An 18,990-nucleotide genomic window follows, 5' to 3' on the forward strand; every position below is an offset into this window, starting at 1 on the left:
TCCTACAGCCAACCTTTGCAATGTGTTGAGAAAAAGTTATGCTGTTCCCTGCAGCTGCATCAATGTGCTCTCCACAGAGAGGAAGAGATGAAGCAAGAGGTTTCACTCTTGCCAAAAATCTGTCCAAATCAAGACCAATGGGTTTCTATGGGTTTATTTTGGACCTAAGCTTGTCGCCTGCCTTCCCACACGGATACCTAAGCATCTCGTCAGTATGTACAGATCTCTTCTCACCATAAAGCCAGCCAGCCATACAAACAGTCTTCCCTTCCACTCCAAGCCTTTTCACATTTGGAGTCTGATTTTCAACCACCGCAGAGGTCACTATTGGATCTAAAGTTAGGGCCAAATACAAACAAAATAAAACACTTTTTTTTTTCTAGGTTCCATAACCCAGATTTAAATGAATTTATAATGATTAGTCTGAACTGTACACAAATTGAGTGAGTTTCTACCTACACATATCTTGATATATGGCTTGATGGCAAACTACCACTAGTCTACTACCACTAGTCTACTATCTCTACTATTACTACTATTACTACTGACTACCACTAGTCTACTATCTCTACTATCTCTACTATTACTACTGACTACCACTAGTCTACTATCTCTACTATCACTACTGACTACCACTAGTCTACTATCTCTACTATTACTACTGATAACCACTAGTCTACTATTTCTACTATTACTACTGACTACCACTAGTCTACTATCTCTACTATCTCTACTATTATTACTGACTACCACTAGTCTACTATCTCTACTAACTACCACTAGACTACTATCTCTACTATTACTACTGACTACCACTAGTCTACTATCTCTACTATTACTACTGACTACCACTAGTCTACTATCTCTACTAACTACCACTAGACTACTATCTCTACTATCACTACTGACTACCACTAGTCTACTATCTCTACTATTACTACTGACTACCACTAGTCTACTATCTCTACTATCTCTACTATTACTACTGACTACCACTAGTCTACTATCTCTACTATCACTACTGACTACCACTAGTCTACTATCTCTACTATCTCTACTATTACTACTGACTACCACTAGTCTACTATCTCTACTATCACTACTGACTACCACTAGTCTACTATCTCTACTATTACTACTGACTACCACTAGTCTACTATCTCTACTATTACTACTGACTACCACTAGTCTACTATCTCTACTATTACTACTGACTACCACTAGTCTACTATCTCTACTATCTCTACTATTACTACTGACTACCACTAGTCTACTATCTCTACTATTACTACTGACTACCACTAGTCTACTATCTCTACTATCTCTACTATTACTACTGACTACCACTAGTCTACTATCTCTACTATTACTACTGACTACCACTAGTCTACTATCTCTACTATTACTACTGACTACCACTAGTCTACTACCACTAGTCTACTATATCTACTATTACTACTGACTACCACTAGTCTACTATCTCTACTATCTCTACTATTACTACTGACTACCACTAGTCTACTATCTCTACTATTACTACTGACTACCACTAGTCTACTATCTCTACTATCTCTACTATTACTACTGACTACCACTAGTCTACTATCTCTACTATTACTACTGACTACCACTAGTCTACTATCTCTACTATTACTACTGACTACCACTAGTCTACTACCACTAGTCTACTATATCTACTATTACTACTGACTACCACTAGTCTACTATCTCTACTATTACTACTGACTACCACTAGTCTACTATCTCTACTATCTCTACTATTACTACTGACTACCACTAGTCTACTATCTCTACTATTACTACTGACTACCACTAGTCTACTATCTCTACTATCACTACTGACTACCACTAGTCTACTATCTCTACTATTACTACTGACTACCACTAGTCTACTATCTCTACTATTACTACTGACTACCACTAGTCTACTATCTCTACTATCTCTACTATTACTACTGACTACCACTAGTCTACTATCTCTACTATTACTACTGACTACCACTAGTCTACTATCTCTACTATTACTACTGACTACCACTAGTCTACTATCTCTACTATTACTACTGACTACAACTAGTCTACTATCTCTACTATCACTACTGACTACCACTAGTCTACTACCACTAGTCTACTATCTCTACTATTACTACTGACTACCACTAGTCTACTATCTCTACTATTACTACTGACTACCACTAGTCTACTATCTCTACTATTACTACTGACTACCACTAGTCTACTATCTCTACTATCACTACTGACTACCACTAGTCTACTATCTCTACTATCTCTACTATTACTACTGACTACCACTAGTCTACTATCTCTACTATTACTACTGACTACCACTAGTCTACTATCTCTACTATCTCTACTATTACTACTGACTACCACTAGTCTACTATCTCTACTATTACTACTGACTACCACTAGTCTACTATCTCTACTATCTCTACTATTACTACTGACTACCACTAGTCTACTATCTCTACTATTACTACTGACTACCACTAGTCTACTATCTCTACTATCTCTACTATTACTACTGACTACCACTAGTCTACTATCTCTACTATTACTACTGACTACCACTAGTCTACTATCTCTACTATTACTACTGACTACCACTAGTCTACTATCTCTACTATTACTAATGACTACCACTAGTCTACTATCTCTACTATTACTACTGACTACCACTAGTCTACTATCTCTACTATCACTACTGACTACCACTAGTCTACTATCTCTACTATTACTACTGAGTACCACTAGTTCTACTATCCATTAATTCACAAAGTGTCTCAGAGTATGGTATTTTCAGATATTTTTTTTTTACAGAGCGAGGATGACAGTGGAAAAATACGTAGGTCAAAGGGCACTAGACCGGATTCAAACCTCTACCGTCACCGTAGACCTGTCTAGAGGAGACTGTGAAATGACCTCTAATGACCCCTCTAATGAACGCTAGTGACCTCTACTGACCTCTAGTGAACGCTAGTGAAGGCTAGTGACCTCTAATGACCTCTAGTGACCTCTAATGAACGCTAGTGACCTCTAATGACCTCTAATGACTTCTAGTGACCTCTAATGACCTCTACACAAGCCACTTTTGCCTTTTAGATCATGTTTTAATTTATTTAATTTATTTAACAAGGAAACTCAGTTGAAAACAAATTCTTATTGACAATGACGGCCTACCAAAAGGCAAAGGGCCTCCTGCGTGGATTAATTTAAAATACAAATATAGAATAAAACACACATCACGACAAGAGAGACAACACACCACTACATAAAGAGAGACCTAAGACAACAACATAGCATGGTAGCAACACAACATGACAACACAGCATGGTAGCAACACAACATGACAACACAGCATGGTAGCAACACAACATGACAACACAACATGGTAGCAACACCACATGACAACACAACATGGTAGCAACACCACATGACAACACAGCATGGTAGCAACACAACATGACAACACAGCATGGTAGCAACACAACATGACAACACAGCATGGTAGCAACACAACATGACAACACAGCATGGTAGCAACACAACATGACAACACAACATGGTAGCAACACCACATGACAACACAGCATGGTAGCAACACAACATGACAACGCAGCATGGTAGCAACACCACAGGGTACAAACATTATTGGGCACAGACAAAAGCACAGAGGGCAAGAAGGTAGAGACAACAATACATCACACAAAGCAGCCACAACTGTCAGTAAGTGGGTCCATGATTGAGTCTTTGAATGAAGAGATGTTCAAGAGAACAGGGTTACAGCAGTGCCTTGCCAAAGTATTCACCCCCTTGCCGTTTTTCGTATTTTGTTGCACTACAACCTGTAATTTAAATGGATTTTTATTTGGATTTCATGTAATGGACATACACAAAACAGTCTACATTGGTGAAGTGAAATGAAAAACATTACTTGTTTAAAAAAAAATATATATATATATATATATTTTATTTTAATTAAACATGTATATGTCTTTACCCCCTTTGCTATGAAGCCCCTAAATAAGATCTGGTGCAACCAATTACCTTCAGAAGTCACATGATTAGTTAAATAAAGTCCACCTGTGTGCAATCTAAGTGTCACATGATCTGTCACATGATCTCAGTATATTTACACCTGTTCTGGAAGGCCTCAAAGTCTGCAACACCACCAAGCAAGCGGCACACTGAAGACCAAGGAGCTCTCCAAACAGGTCAGGGACAAAGTGTGGAGAAGGACAGATCAGGGTTGGGTTATAAAAAAATACCAGAAACTTTGAACATCACACGGAGCACCATAAAATCCATGATTAAAACATTGAAATGATATGGCACCACAACAAACCTGCCAAGAGAGGGCCCGCCCACCAAAACTCACGGACCAGGCAAGGAGGGCATTAATCAGAGAGGCCACAAAGAGACCAAAGATAACCCTGAAGGAGCTGCAAAGCTCCACAGTGGAGATTGGAGTATCTGTCCATAGGACCACTTAGCCGTACACTCCACAGAGCTGGGCTTTATGGAAGAGTGGCCAGAAAAATGCCATTGCTTAAAGAAAAAAATAAGCAAAAATGTTTGGTGTTCGCCAAAAGGCATGTGGGAGACTCCCCAAACATATGGAAGAAGGTACTCTGGTCAGATGAGACAAAAATGTTGCCTTTTGGGCATCAAGGAAAACACTATGTCTGGCACAAACCCAACACCTTTCATCACCCCGAGAACTCCATCCCATCATTCCTTCAATTCTGACCAGTTTCCCAGTCCCTGCAGATGAAAAACATCCCCACAGCATGATGCTGCCACCACTATGCTTCAATGTGGGGATGTTTTTCATTGGCAGGGACTGGGAAACTGGTCAGAATTGAAGTAATGATGTATGGCGCTAAATACGAGGATATTCTTGAGGGAAACCTGTTTCAGTCTTCCAGAGATTTGAGAGTGGGACGGAGGTTCACCTTCCAGCAGGACAATGACACTAAGCATACTGCTAAAGCAACACTTGAGTGGTTTAAGGTGAAACATTTAAATGTCTTGGAATGGCCTAGTCAAAGACCAGAACTCAATCCAATTGAGAATCTGTGCTATGACTTAAAGATTGCTGTACATCAGCGGAACCCATCCAACTTGAAGGAGCTGGAGCAGTTTTGCCTTGAGAAAATCCCAGTGGCTAGATGTGCCAAGCTTATAGAGACATACCCCAAGAGACTTGCAGCTGTAATCGCTGCAAAACGGGGCTCTACAAAGTATTGACTTTGGGGGGGATGAATAGGTATGCACGCTCAAGTTTTTTTTGTGTTACTTGTTGTTTGCTTCACAATAAATAAATAAATCTTCAAAGTGGTAGGCATGTAGTGTAAATGAAATGATACATACCCCCCAAAAAATCTATTTTAATTCCAGGTAGAAAGGCAACAAAATAGGAAAAATACCTAGAGGGGTGAATACTTTCGCAAGCCACTGTACCGTGCCTGCTGATAGCTGCATCAGACCAAGAAGAACAACCTATCCTTTCCACCCAAAGAGAAATACTAAATCAATATCCTGTTCATGCCCCATTATCTAGGAATGTCTTAGGCAGTCTTATACCCAGATCAATTACAGTCTAGATCTGAGCTGCATATCTTACACCGATGATGACAGATCAATTACAGTCTAGATCTGAGCTGCATATCTTCACTAATGATGACAGATCAGTTATAGTCAGTTATAGTCTAACTCTGAGCTTCATATCTTCACTGATGATGACAGATCAGTTATAGTCTAACTCTGAGCTGCATATCTTCACTGATGATGACAGATCAGTTATAGTTTAACTCTGAGCTGCATATCTTCACTGATGATGACAGATCAGTTATAGTTTAACTCTGAGCTGCATATCTTCACTGATTATGACAGATCAGTTAGTCTAACTCTGAGCTTCATATCTTCACTGAGGATGACAGATCAGTTATAGTCTAACTGAGCTGCATATCTTCACTAATGATGACAGATCAGTTATAGTCAGTTATAGTCTAACTCTGAGCTGCATAACTTCACTGATGATGACAGATCAGTTATAGTCTAACTCTGAGCTGCATATCTTCACTGATGACAGATCAGTTATAGTTTAACTCTGAGCTGCATATCTTCACTGATGCTGACAGATCAGTTATAGTCTAACTCTGAGCTGCATATCTTCACTGATTATGACAGATCAGTTAGTCTAACTCTGAGCTTCATATCTTCACTGAGGATGACAGATCAGTTATAGTCTAACTGAGCTGCATATCTTCACTAATGATGACAGATCAGTTATAGTCAGTTATAGTCTAACTCTGAGCTGCATATCTTCACTGATGATGACAGATCAGTTATAGTTTAACTCTGAGCTGCATATCTTCACTGATGACAGATCAGTTATAGTTTAACTCTGAGCTGCATATCTTCACTGATGCTGACAGATCAGTTATAGTCTAACTCTGAGCTGCATATCTTCACTGATTATGACAGATCAGTTAGTCTAACTCTGAGCTTCATATCTTCACTGAGGATGACAGATCAGTTATAGTTTAACTCTGAGCTGCATATCTTCACTGATGATGACAGATCAGTTATAGTTTAACTCTGAGCTGCATATCTTCACTGATTATGACATATCAGTTAGTCTAACTCTGAGCTTCATATCTTCACTGAGGATGACAGATCAGTTATAGTCTAACTGAGCTGCATATCTTCACTAATGATGACAGATCAGTTATAGTCAGTTATAGTCTAACTCTGAGCTGCATATCTTCACTGATGATGACAGATCAGTTATAGTCTAACTCTGAGCTGCATATCTTCACTGATGATGACAGATCAGTTATAGTCAGTTATAGTCTAACTCTGAGCTGCATATCTTCACCGATGATGACAGATAACAGGAGGATGTGAGAGACAGGAAGGTGAGGAATCTTTCTCTCCCTTTTCAATCTACAGAATACATTATCAATGTGTGTGTGTGTGTGTGTGTGTGTGTGTGTGTGTGTGTGTGTGTGTGTGTGTGTGTGTGTGTGTGTGTGTGTGTGTGTACACGTGTCAGAATGTGTGCCATTGCAAATTCTGAGTCTGTAATTCCTCATTATAAACCAGGCCTGATGCTGCCAACACGTGTTACGCCATCACAGAGGGCCGTGTGTGTGCCAACCACAAGAGGCTGAGTCCTCCAAGCTGCTTTCATCTGTCCCACAATGCATCAGGGATATATCAATAGCTGATTGGCCAGCACTAGAGCTGCTCTAATGAAAGCTCTGACACAGACACTATGATGGCAGAAATAATATAGACAGCTATGACAGCGCTGTGTGTGTGTGTGTGTAATAGTTTACATGAGAAAGCAAATCAGAGGAAAAGTAGCAGCCGGTTGAATTATAAATAATTAAATTACTTTTTAAAATTACATTTAATTGGCTCTAATGACCAATCACAGATTGCCCCTTTAAAGACCATAGACAAGTACCAATGAATTAATATAGACATCGACAGGATTAAAGCCACAGTCTGGGATCTGGCATTGATGCTGAAATCCCTAATCTAGGGATTTCACATGACTGGGAATATAGATATCCATCTGTTGGTCCCAGATTCCTTATACAAAAAAAAGTATAAAGTAGGGGTGTGGATCAGAAAACCAGTCAGTATCTGGTGTGAACACCATTTGCCTCATGCAGAGCGACACATCTCCTTCGCATAGAGTTGATCAGGTGGTTGATTGTGGCCATGCCTTATCATTCTGACACATAAGGTGATGGCACTGGGCCTCAGGATGTCGTCACGGTACCTCTGTGCATTCAAATTGCCATCAATAAAATGTAATTGTGTTCGTTGTCCGTAGCTTAAGCCTGCCCATAACATAACCCCACCACTACCATGGGGCACTCTGTTCGCAACGTTGACATCAGCAAACCGCACGCCCACACAAAGCCATCTGTGAAGAGCACACTTCTCAAGCGTGCCAGTGGCCAACAAAGCATTTGCCCACTGAAGTCGGTTACGACGCTGAACTGCAATCAGGTGAAGACCCTGATGAGTACGACGAGTATGCAGATGAGCTTCCCTGAGACGGTTTCTGACAGTTTGTGCAGAAATTCTTCGGCTGTACAAACACGCAGTTTCATCACCTGTCCAGAGCGGCTGGTCTCAGACAATCCTGCAGTTTCATCACCTGTCCAGGGCGGCTGGTCTCAGACGATCCTGCAGGTGAAGAAGCAGGATGTGGAGGTCCAGGTTACACGTGGTTCTGCCGGTTGGACGTACTGCCACATCCTCTAAAACAACGTTGGAGGCGGCTTATGGTAGAGAAATTAACATTCAATTCTCTAGCAACATCTCTGGGTGGACATTCCTGCAGTCAGCATCCCAATTGAACACTCCCTCAAAACTTGAGACATCCGTGGCATTGTGTTGTGTGACAAAACTGCACATTTTAGAGAGTGACATTTTATTGTCCCCAGTACAAGGTGCACCTGTGTAATGATCATGCTGTTTAATCAGCTTCTTGATATGCCACACAGCTGTCAGGTGGATTGATTAACTTGGCAAAGGAGAAATTCTCACTAAGAGGGACGGAAACAAATTTGTGCACAAAATTTGAGAGAAATAATGGGGGAAAAAAATTTACATTTTACAGCGCCTCATAACAGGTCTAAAGTAGTGCACTACCCCATAGGGCTCTGGTCTCATGTAGTGTACCACCCACATGGCTCTGGTCTAAAGTAGTGCACTACCCATAGGGCTGTGGTCTAAAGTAGTGCACTACCCATAGGGCTGTGGCCTAAAGTAGTGCACTACCCATAGGGCTGTGGTCTAAAGTAGTGCACAACCCATAGGGCTCTGATCTAAAGTAGTGCACTACCCCATAGGGCTCTGGTCTAGAGTAGTGTCCTACCCATAGGGTTCTGGTCTAATGTAGTGCACTACCTCATAGGTTTCTGGTCTAAAGTAGTGCACTACCCCATAGGGCTCTGGTCTAAAGTAGTGCACTACCCATAGTGCTCTGGTCTGAAGTAGTTCACTACCCACAGGGCTCTGGTTTAAAGTAGTTCACTACCCATAGGGCTCTGGTCTAAAGTAGTGACCTACCCACAGGGCTCTGGTCTACAGTAGTGCACTACCCACAGGGCTCTGGTCTAAAGTAGTGCACTACCCATAGGGCTCTGGTCTAAAGTAGTGCACTACCCATAGGGCTCTGGTCTAAAGTAGTGCACTACCCACAGGGCTCTGGTCTAAAGTAGTTCACTACCTACAGGGCTCTGGTCTAAAGTAGTTCACTACCCCCACAGGGCTCTGGTCTAAAGTAGTTCACTACCCATAGGGCTCTGGTCTAAAGTAGTGCACTACCCCCACAGGGCTCTGGTCTAAAGTAGTTCACTACCTACAGGGCTCTGGTCTAAAGTAGTTCACTACCCCCACAGGGCTCTGGTCTAAAGTAGTTCACTACCCATAGGGCTCTGGTCTAAAGTAGTGCCAATATTCACCTATCAAAGAGAACTACAATATGGCGTCCCAAATAGCACCCTATTCCCTATATAGTACACTACTTTAGACCAGAGCCCTATTTCCTATATAGTACACTACTTTAGACCAGAGCCCTATTCCCTGTACAGTGCACTACTTTAGACCAGAGCCCTATTTCCTATATAGTGCACTACTTTAGACCAGAGCCCTATTTCCTATATAGTGCACTACTTTAGACCAGAGCCCTATTCCCTATATAGTGCACTACTTTAGACCAGAGCCCTATTCCCTATATAGTGCACTACTTTAGACCAGAGCCCTATTCCCTATATAGTGCACCAAAAACTATTAACTTTAACCAAAGGAAAAGGAATGAGGTGTGAAAGTATCATAATGTAAGTTGTATGTAAAGGGCAGGGATGCGTGAATCTGTGTGTGTGAACGACTGAGTGAAAACTATGCAAAACTACAAAGGAACAAACAAAACAGGATCATACCTGGAGGAGCAGAGAGAGAGAGAGACAAGAGTGGTTAGTGAAGCCGTTTAAATACCCTGAGCCCAGGTGACTCCTCCAATCACTAACGACCCTCCTCTGCCTGCCGGAGGAACCGCCCCTGCACTGCAGAGGAGGAGCCGTGACACTATATAGTGCACTACATAGCACCCTATTCCCTATATAGTGCACTACTTAGCACCCTATTCCCTATATAGTGCACTACTTAGCACCCTATTCCCTATATAGAGCACTACTTAGCACCCTATTCCCTATATAGTGCACTACTTAGCACCCTATTCCCTATATAGAGCACTACTTAGCACCCTATTCCCTATATAGTGCACTACTTAGCACCCTATTCCCTATATAGAGCACTACTTAGCACCCTATTCCCTATATAGTGCACTACTTAGCACCCTATTCCCTATATAGTGCACTACTTAGCACCCTATTCCCTATATAGTGCACTACTTAGCACCCTATTCCCTATATAGTGCACTCCTTAGCACCCTATTCTCTGTATAGTGCACTACTTAGCACCCTATTCCCTATATAGTGCACTACTTAGCACCCTATTCCCTATATAGTGCACTACTTAGCACCCTATTCCCTATATAGAGCACTACTTAGCACCCTATTCCCTATATAGTGCACTACTTAGCACCCTATTCCCTATATAGTGCACTACTTAGCACCCTATTCCCTATATAGTGCACTACTTAGCACCCTATTCCCTATATAGTGCACTCCTTAGCACCCTATTCTCTGTATAGTGCACTACTTAGCACCCTATTCCCTATATAGTGCACTACTTAGCACCCTATTCTCTGTATAGTGCACTACTTAGCACCCTATATAGAGCACTAGTTCTTACCCGGGCCCACCTAGGAGGCATCAAAGCCAGGCTGTTCAAAGCGTTTAATCCCTCCCTGCATCCAAAATCATTATCTGCTGGATCAGCTGCTCTTGGACCAATTTATTTTACCAATCTACCTACCGCTTTAAAGGACACACACACACACACACAGATACAAACACACACACACACACACACACACACACACACACACACACACACTAGGGCTGTGCATTTATTCCTTTCAAGACAATTCAAGACGTATATAGATGGGCTCCGATACGATACAGGAATGATACGATTTAGTTTGAAACAATTTGGTGGGATTCGGTTTGATTAGAAAATGAATCGATGCGACTCGGTTCGATACGATTCGATGCACTAACATTTGATGCATAAACACATTCATTTTCCATTCTAAATGAAAATCTGCTGCTGGTGGAACTCATGAGCTGAATGTCTCCGAGCTGGGTCTCTCTGAGCTAGATCTGTCTGAGCTGAATGTCTCTGAGCTGCATCTGTCTGAGCTGCATCTGTCTGAGCTGCATCTGTCTGAGCTGCATCTGTCTGAGCTGCATCTGTCTGAGCTGCATCTGTCTGAGCTGCATCTGTCTGAGCTGCATCTGTCTGAGCTGGGCCTCTCTGAGCTGGATCTGTCTGAGCTGAATGTCTCTGAGTTGGATCTGTCTGAGCTGGACCTCTCTGAGCTGGATCTGTCTGAGTTGGATCTGTCTGAGCTGAATGTCTCTGAGCTGGATCTGTCTGAGCTGAATGTCTCTGAGCTGGGCCTCTCTGAGATGGATCTTTCTGAGCTGGACCTCTCTGAGCTGGATCTGTCTGAGCTGGGTCTCTCTGAGCTGGATCTCTCTGAGCTGGATCTCTCTGAGCTGGATCTCTCTGAACTGGATCTCTCGGAACTGGATCTCTCGGAACTGGATCTCTCGGAACTGGATCTGTATGAGCTGGATCTGTATGAGCTGGATCTGTATGACCTGGATGTGTTGGAGCTGGATCTGTGTGTCTGTCTGTGGATAGTAAACAAAAAAATAAACATACCAATTGGGGACATTTTGTATGTCTCCACAGGGTAAAACGCTATTTCTAGGGGGTTTAGGGTTAAGATCTGACGATAGGGTACCACTCCACTATCAGATTAGAGCCATAATGGAGACTAGACATCTACCACCCCACTACCACTATCAGATTAGAGCCACAATGGAGACTAGACATCTACCACCCCACTACAACTATCAGATTAGAGCCATAATGGAGACTAGACATCGACCACCCCACTATCAGATTAGAGCCATAACGCAGTTTAAACATCTACCACCCCACTACCACTATCAGATTAGAGACATAAGGGAAACTAAACATCTACCACTATCAGATTAGAGCCATAAGGGAAACTAGACATCTGCCACCCCACCCCACTACCACTATCAGATTAAAGCCATAATTGAGACTAGACATCTACCACCCCACTACAACTATCAGATTAGAGCCATAATGGAGACTAGACATCTACCACCCCACTATCAGATTAGAGCCATAATGCAGTCTAAACATCTACCACCCCACTACCACTATCGGATTAGAGACAAAAAGGAGACTAAACATCTACCACTATCAGATTAGAGCCATAAGGGAGACTAGACATCTACCACCCCACTACCACTATCATACTAGAGACATAAGGGCGACTAAACATCTACCACCCCACTACAACTATCCGATTAGAGCCACAATGAAGACTAGACATCGACCACCCCACTAACACTATCAGAGAGCCATAATGGAAACTAGACATCTACCACCCCACTATCAGATTAGAGCCATAATGCAGTCTAAACATCTACCACCCCACTACCACTATAAGAATAGAGTCATAAGGGAGACTAGACATCTACCACTATCAGATTAGAGCCACAATGGAGACTAGACATCTACCACCCCACTACCACTATCATATTAGAGACAAAAGGGCGACTAAACATCTACCACCCCACTATCAGATTAGAGTTATAATGGAGACTAGACATCTACCACCCAAATGCCACTATCAGATTAGAGACATAAGGGAGACTAAACATCTACCACCCCACTATCAGATTAGAGCCACAATGGAGACTAGACATCTAACACTATCAGATTAGAGCCACAATGGAGACTAGACATCCACCACCCCACTATCAGATTAGAGCCACAATGGAGACTAGACATCCACCACCCCACTATCAGATTAGAGACATAAGGGAGACTAAACATCTACCACCCCACTATCAGATTAGAGCAATAATGGAGACTAGACATCTACCACTATCAGATTAGATTCATAATGGAGACTAGACATCTACCACTCCACTACCACTATAAGATTAAAGCAATACTGGGGACCAGGTATCTACCACCCACAATCAGATTAGAGCCATAAGGGAGACTAGACATCTACCACCCCGCTACCAATATCAGATTAGAACCATAAGGGAGACTAGACATCTACCGCTATCAGATTAGATCCATAAGGGAGACTAGACATCTACCACTATCAGATTATAGACACAATGGAGACTAGACATCTAACACCCCACTATCAGATTAAAGCCATAATGTAGTCTAAACATCTAACACCCCACTACCACTATCAGATTAGAGCCATAATGGAGACATCTACAACCCCACTACCACTATCAGATTAGAGCCATAATGGAGACATCTACAACCCCACTACCACTATCAGATTAGAGACATAAGGGAGACTAAACATCTACCACCCCACTATCAGATTAGAGCCATACGGGAGACTAGACATCTACCACCCCGCTACCACTATCAGATTATAGACACAATGGAGACTAGACATCTAACACCCCACTATCAGATTAAAGCCATAATGTAGTCTAAACATCTAACACCCCACTACCACTATCAGATTAGAGCCATAATGGAGACATCTACAACCCCACTACCACTATCAGATTAGAGCCATAATGGAGACATCTACAACCCCACTACCACTATCAGATTAGAGACATAAAGGAGACTAAACATCTACCACCCCACTATCAGATTAGAGCCATACGGGAGACTAGACATCTACCACCCCGCTACCACTATAAGATTTCAACCATAAGGGAGACTAGACATCTACCACCCCACTACCACTATCAGATTAGAGCCATAATGCAGTCTAAATATCTACCACCCCACTACCACTATCGGATTAGAGACAAAAAGGAGACTAAACATCTACCACTATCAGATTAGAGCCATAAGGGAGACTAGACATCTACCACCCCACTACCACTATCCGATTAGAGCCACAATGAAGACTAGACATCGACCACCCCACTAACACTATCAGAGAGCCATAATGGAAACTAGACATCTACCACCCCACTATCAGATTAGAGCCATAATGCAGTCTAAACATCTACCACCCCACTACCACTATAAGAATAGAGTCATAAGGGAGACTAGACATCTACCACTATCAGATTAGAGCCACAATGGAGACTAGACATCTACCACCCCACTACCACTATCATATTAGAGACATAAGGGCGACTAAACATCTACCACCCCACTATCAGATTAGAGCTATAATGGAGACTAGACATCTACCACCCAAATGCCACTATCAGATTAGAGACATAATGGAGACTAAACATCTAACACCCCACTATCAGATTAGAGCGATAATGGAGACTAGACATCTAACACTATCAGATTAGAGCCACAATGGAGACTAGACATCCACCACCCCACTATCAGATTAGAGCCACAATGGAGACTAGACATCCACCACCCCACTATCAGATTAGAGCCATAATGCAGTCTAAATATCTACCACCCCACTACCACTATCAGATTAGAGACATAATGGAGACTAGACTTCTACCACTATCAGATTAGAGCCACAATGGAGACTAGAAATCTACCACCCCACTACCACTATCAGATTAGAGACATAAGGGAGACTAAACATCTACCACCCCACTATCAGATTAGAGCAATAATGGAGACTAGACATCTACCACTATCAGATTAGAGCCATAATGGAGACTAGACATCTACCACTCCACTACCACTATAAGATTAAAGCAATACTCGGGACCAGGTATCTACCACCCACAATCAGATTAGAGCCATAAGGGAGACTAGACATCTACCACCCCGCTACCAATATCAGATTAGAACCATAAGGGAGACTAGACATCTACCACTATCAGATTAGATCCATAAGGGAGACTAGACATCTACCACTATCAGATTATAGACACAATGGAGACTAAACATCTAACACCCCACTATCAGATTAGAGCCATAATGGAGACATCTACAACCCCACTACCACTATCAGATTAGAGCCATAATGGAGACATCTACAACCCCACTACCACTATCAGATTAGAGACATAAGGGAGACTAAACATCTACCACCCCACTATCAGATTAGAGCCATACGGGAGACTAGACATCTACCACCCCGCTACCACTATAAGATTTCAACCATAAGGGAGACTAGACATCTACCACCCCACTACCACTATCAGATTAGAGCCATAATGTAGTCTAAACATCTAACACCCCACTACCACTATCAGATTAGAGCCATAATGGAGACATCTACAACCCCACTACCACTATCAGATTAGAGCCATAATGGAGACATCTACAACCCCACTACCACTATCAGATTAGAGACATAAGGGAGACTAAACATCTACCACCCCACTATCAGATTAGAGCCATACGGGAGACTAGACATCTACCACCCCGCTACCACTATAAGATTTCAACCATAAGGGAGACTAGACATCTACCACCCCACTACCACTATCAGATTAGAGCCATAAAGTAGACTAGACATCTACCACCCCCCTACCACTACCAGATTCGAGAAATAATGGAGACTAGACTTCTACCACTATCAGATTATAGCCACAATGGAGACCAGACATCTACCACCCCACTACGACTATCAGATTAGAGCAATAATGGAGACTAGACATCTACCACCCCACTACCAGATTAGAGACATAATGGAGACATCTACCACCCCACTACCACTATCAGATTAGAGACATAATGGAGACATCTACCATCCCCGCTACCACTATCAGATTAGAGCCATACAGTAGACTAGACATCTACCACCCAACTACCACTATCAGATTCGAGAAATAATGGAGACTAGACATCTACCACTATCAGATTAGATCCATAAGGGAGACTAGACATCTACCACCCCACTACCACTATAAGATTTCAACCATAAGGGAGACTAGACATCTACCACCCCACTACCACTATCAGATTAGAGCCATAATGTAGTCTAAACATCTAACACCCCACTACCACTATCAGATTAGAGCCATAATGGAGACATCTACAACCCCACTACCACTATCAGATTAGAGCCATAATGGAGACATCTACAACCCCACTACCACTATCAGATTAGAGACATAAGGGAGACTAAACATCTACCACCCCACTATCAGATTAGAGCCATACGGGAGACTAGACATCTACCACCCCGCTACTAATATAAGATTTCAACCATAAGGGAGACTAGACATCTACCACCCCACTACCACTATCAGATTAGAGCCATAAAGTAGACTAGACATCTACCACCCCCCTACCACTACCAGATTCGAGAAATAATGGAGACATCTACCACCCCACTACCACTATCAGATTAGAGACATAATGGAGACATCTACCACCCCGCTACCACTATCAGATTAGAGCCATACAGTAGACTAGACATCTACCACCCAACTACCACTATCAGATTCGAGAAATAATGGAGACTAGACATCTACCACTATCAGATTAGATCCATAAGGGAGACTAGACATCTACCACCCCACTACCACTATCAGATTAGAGCCATAAGGGAGACTAGACATCTACCACCCCACTACCACTATCAGATTAGAGACAAGGGAGACTAAACATCTACCACCCCACTATCAGATTAGAGCAATACGGGAGACTAGACATCTACCACCCGACTACCACTATCAGATTAGAGCCATAAGGGAGACCAGACATCTACCACCCCGCTACCACTATCAGATTAGAGCCATAAGGGAGACCAGACATCTACCACCCTGCTACCACTATCAGATTAGAACCATAAGGGAGACTAGACATCTACCACCCCACTACCACTATCAGATTAGAGCCATAAAGTAGACTAGACATCTACCACCCCGCTACCACTATCAGATTTGAGAAATAATGGAGACTAGACATCTACCACTATCAGATTAGATCCATTAGGGAGACTAGACATCTACCACTATCAGATTAGAGCCACAATGGAGACTAGACATCTACCACTCCATTATCAGATTACAAACATAATGCAGTCTAAACATCTACCACCCCACTACGACTATCAGATTAGAGCCATAATGGAGACTAGACATCTACCACTCCATTATCAGATTACAAACATAATGCAGTCTAAACATCTACCACCCCACTACCACTATCAGATTAGATCCATAATGGAGACATCTACAACCCCACTACCACTATCAGAATCGAGAAAAAATGGAGACTTGACATCTACCACTATCAGATTAGATCCATAAGGGAGACTAGACTTCTACCACTATCAGATTATAGCCACAATGGAGACTAGACATCTACCACCCCACTATGACTATCAGATTAGAGCAATAATGAGACTAGACATCTACCACCCATCTACCACTATCAGATTAGAGCCACAATGGAGACTAGACATCCACCACCCCACTATCAGATTAGAGCCATAATGCAGTCTAAACATCTACCACCCCACTACCACTATCAGATTAGAGCCATAATGGAGACATCTATAACCCCACTACCACTATCAGATTAGAGCCATAAGGGAGACTAAACATCTACCACCCCACTATCAGATGAGAACCATAAGGGAGACTAAACATCTACCACCCCACTATCAGATGAGAACCATAATGGAGACTAGACATCTACCACTATCAGATTATATCCACAATGGAGACATCTATAACCCCACTACCACTATCAGATTAGAGCCATAAGGGAGACTAGACATCTACCACCCAACTACCACTATCAGATTCAAGAAATAATGGAGACTAGACATCTACCACTATCAGATTAGAGCCACAATGGAGACTAGACATCCACCACCCCACTATCAGATTAGAACCATAATGCAGTCTACCACCCCACTACCACTATCAGATTAGAGCCATAATGGAGACATCTACAACCCCACTACCAGGACTTCCTGACAGAGATGGCCGCCTCGCTTCGCGTTCCTAGGAAACTATGCAGTTTTTTGTTTTTTTACATGTTATTTCTTACATTAGTACCACAGTTCATCTTAGGTTTCATTACATACAGTCGAGAAGAACTACTGAATATAAGATCATTCGTCAACTCACCATCAGTACGACCAAGAATATGTTTTTCGCGACGCGGATCCTGTGTTCTGCCTTACAAACTGGACAACGGAGCGGATCCCATGCAGCGACCCAAAAAAACGACTCCGAAAAAGAGGGAAACGAGGCGGTCTTCTGGTCAGAGTCCGGAGACGGACACACCGTGCACCACTCCCTAGCATTCTTCTTGCCAATGTCCAGTCTCTTGACAACAAGGTTGATGAAATCCGAGCAAGGGTAGCAATCCAGAGGGACATCAGAGACTGTAACGTTCTTTGCTTCACGGAAACGTGGCTCACTGGAGAGACGCTATCCGAGGCGGTGCAGCCAACGGGTTTCTCCATGCATCGCGCAGACAGAAACAAACATCTTTCTGGTAAGAAGAGGGGCGGGGGCGTATGCCTTATGGCTAACGTGACATGGTGTGATGAAAGAAACATACAGGAACTCAAATCCTTCTGTTCACCTGATTTAGAATTCCTCACAATCAAATGTAGACCGCATTATCTACCAAGAGACTTCTCTTCGATTATAATCACAGCCGTATATATCCCCCCCAAGCAGACACATCGATGGCTCTGAATGAACTTTATTTGACTCTTTGCAAACTGGAAACCATTTATCCGGAGGCTGCATTCATTGTAGCTGGGGATTTTATTGGGGATTTTATTTTTTAGATTAG

Source organism: Oncorhynchus mykiss, chromosome 7, assembly GCF_057628025.1.
Source record: "Oncorhynchus mykiss isolate SJ-2025 chromosome 7, ASM5762802v1, whole genome shotgun sequence".
Taxonomy (NCBI): domain Eukaryota; kingdom Metazoa; phylum Chordata; class Actinopteri; order Salmoniformes; family Salmonidae; genus Oncorhynchus; species Oncorhynchus mykiss.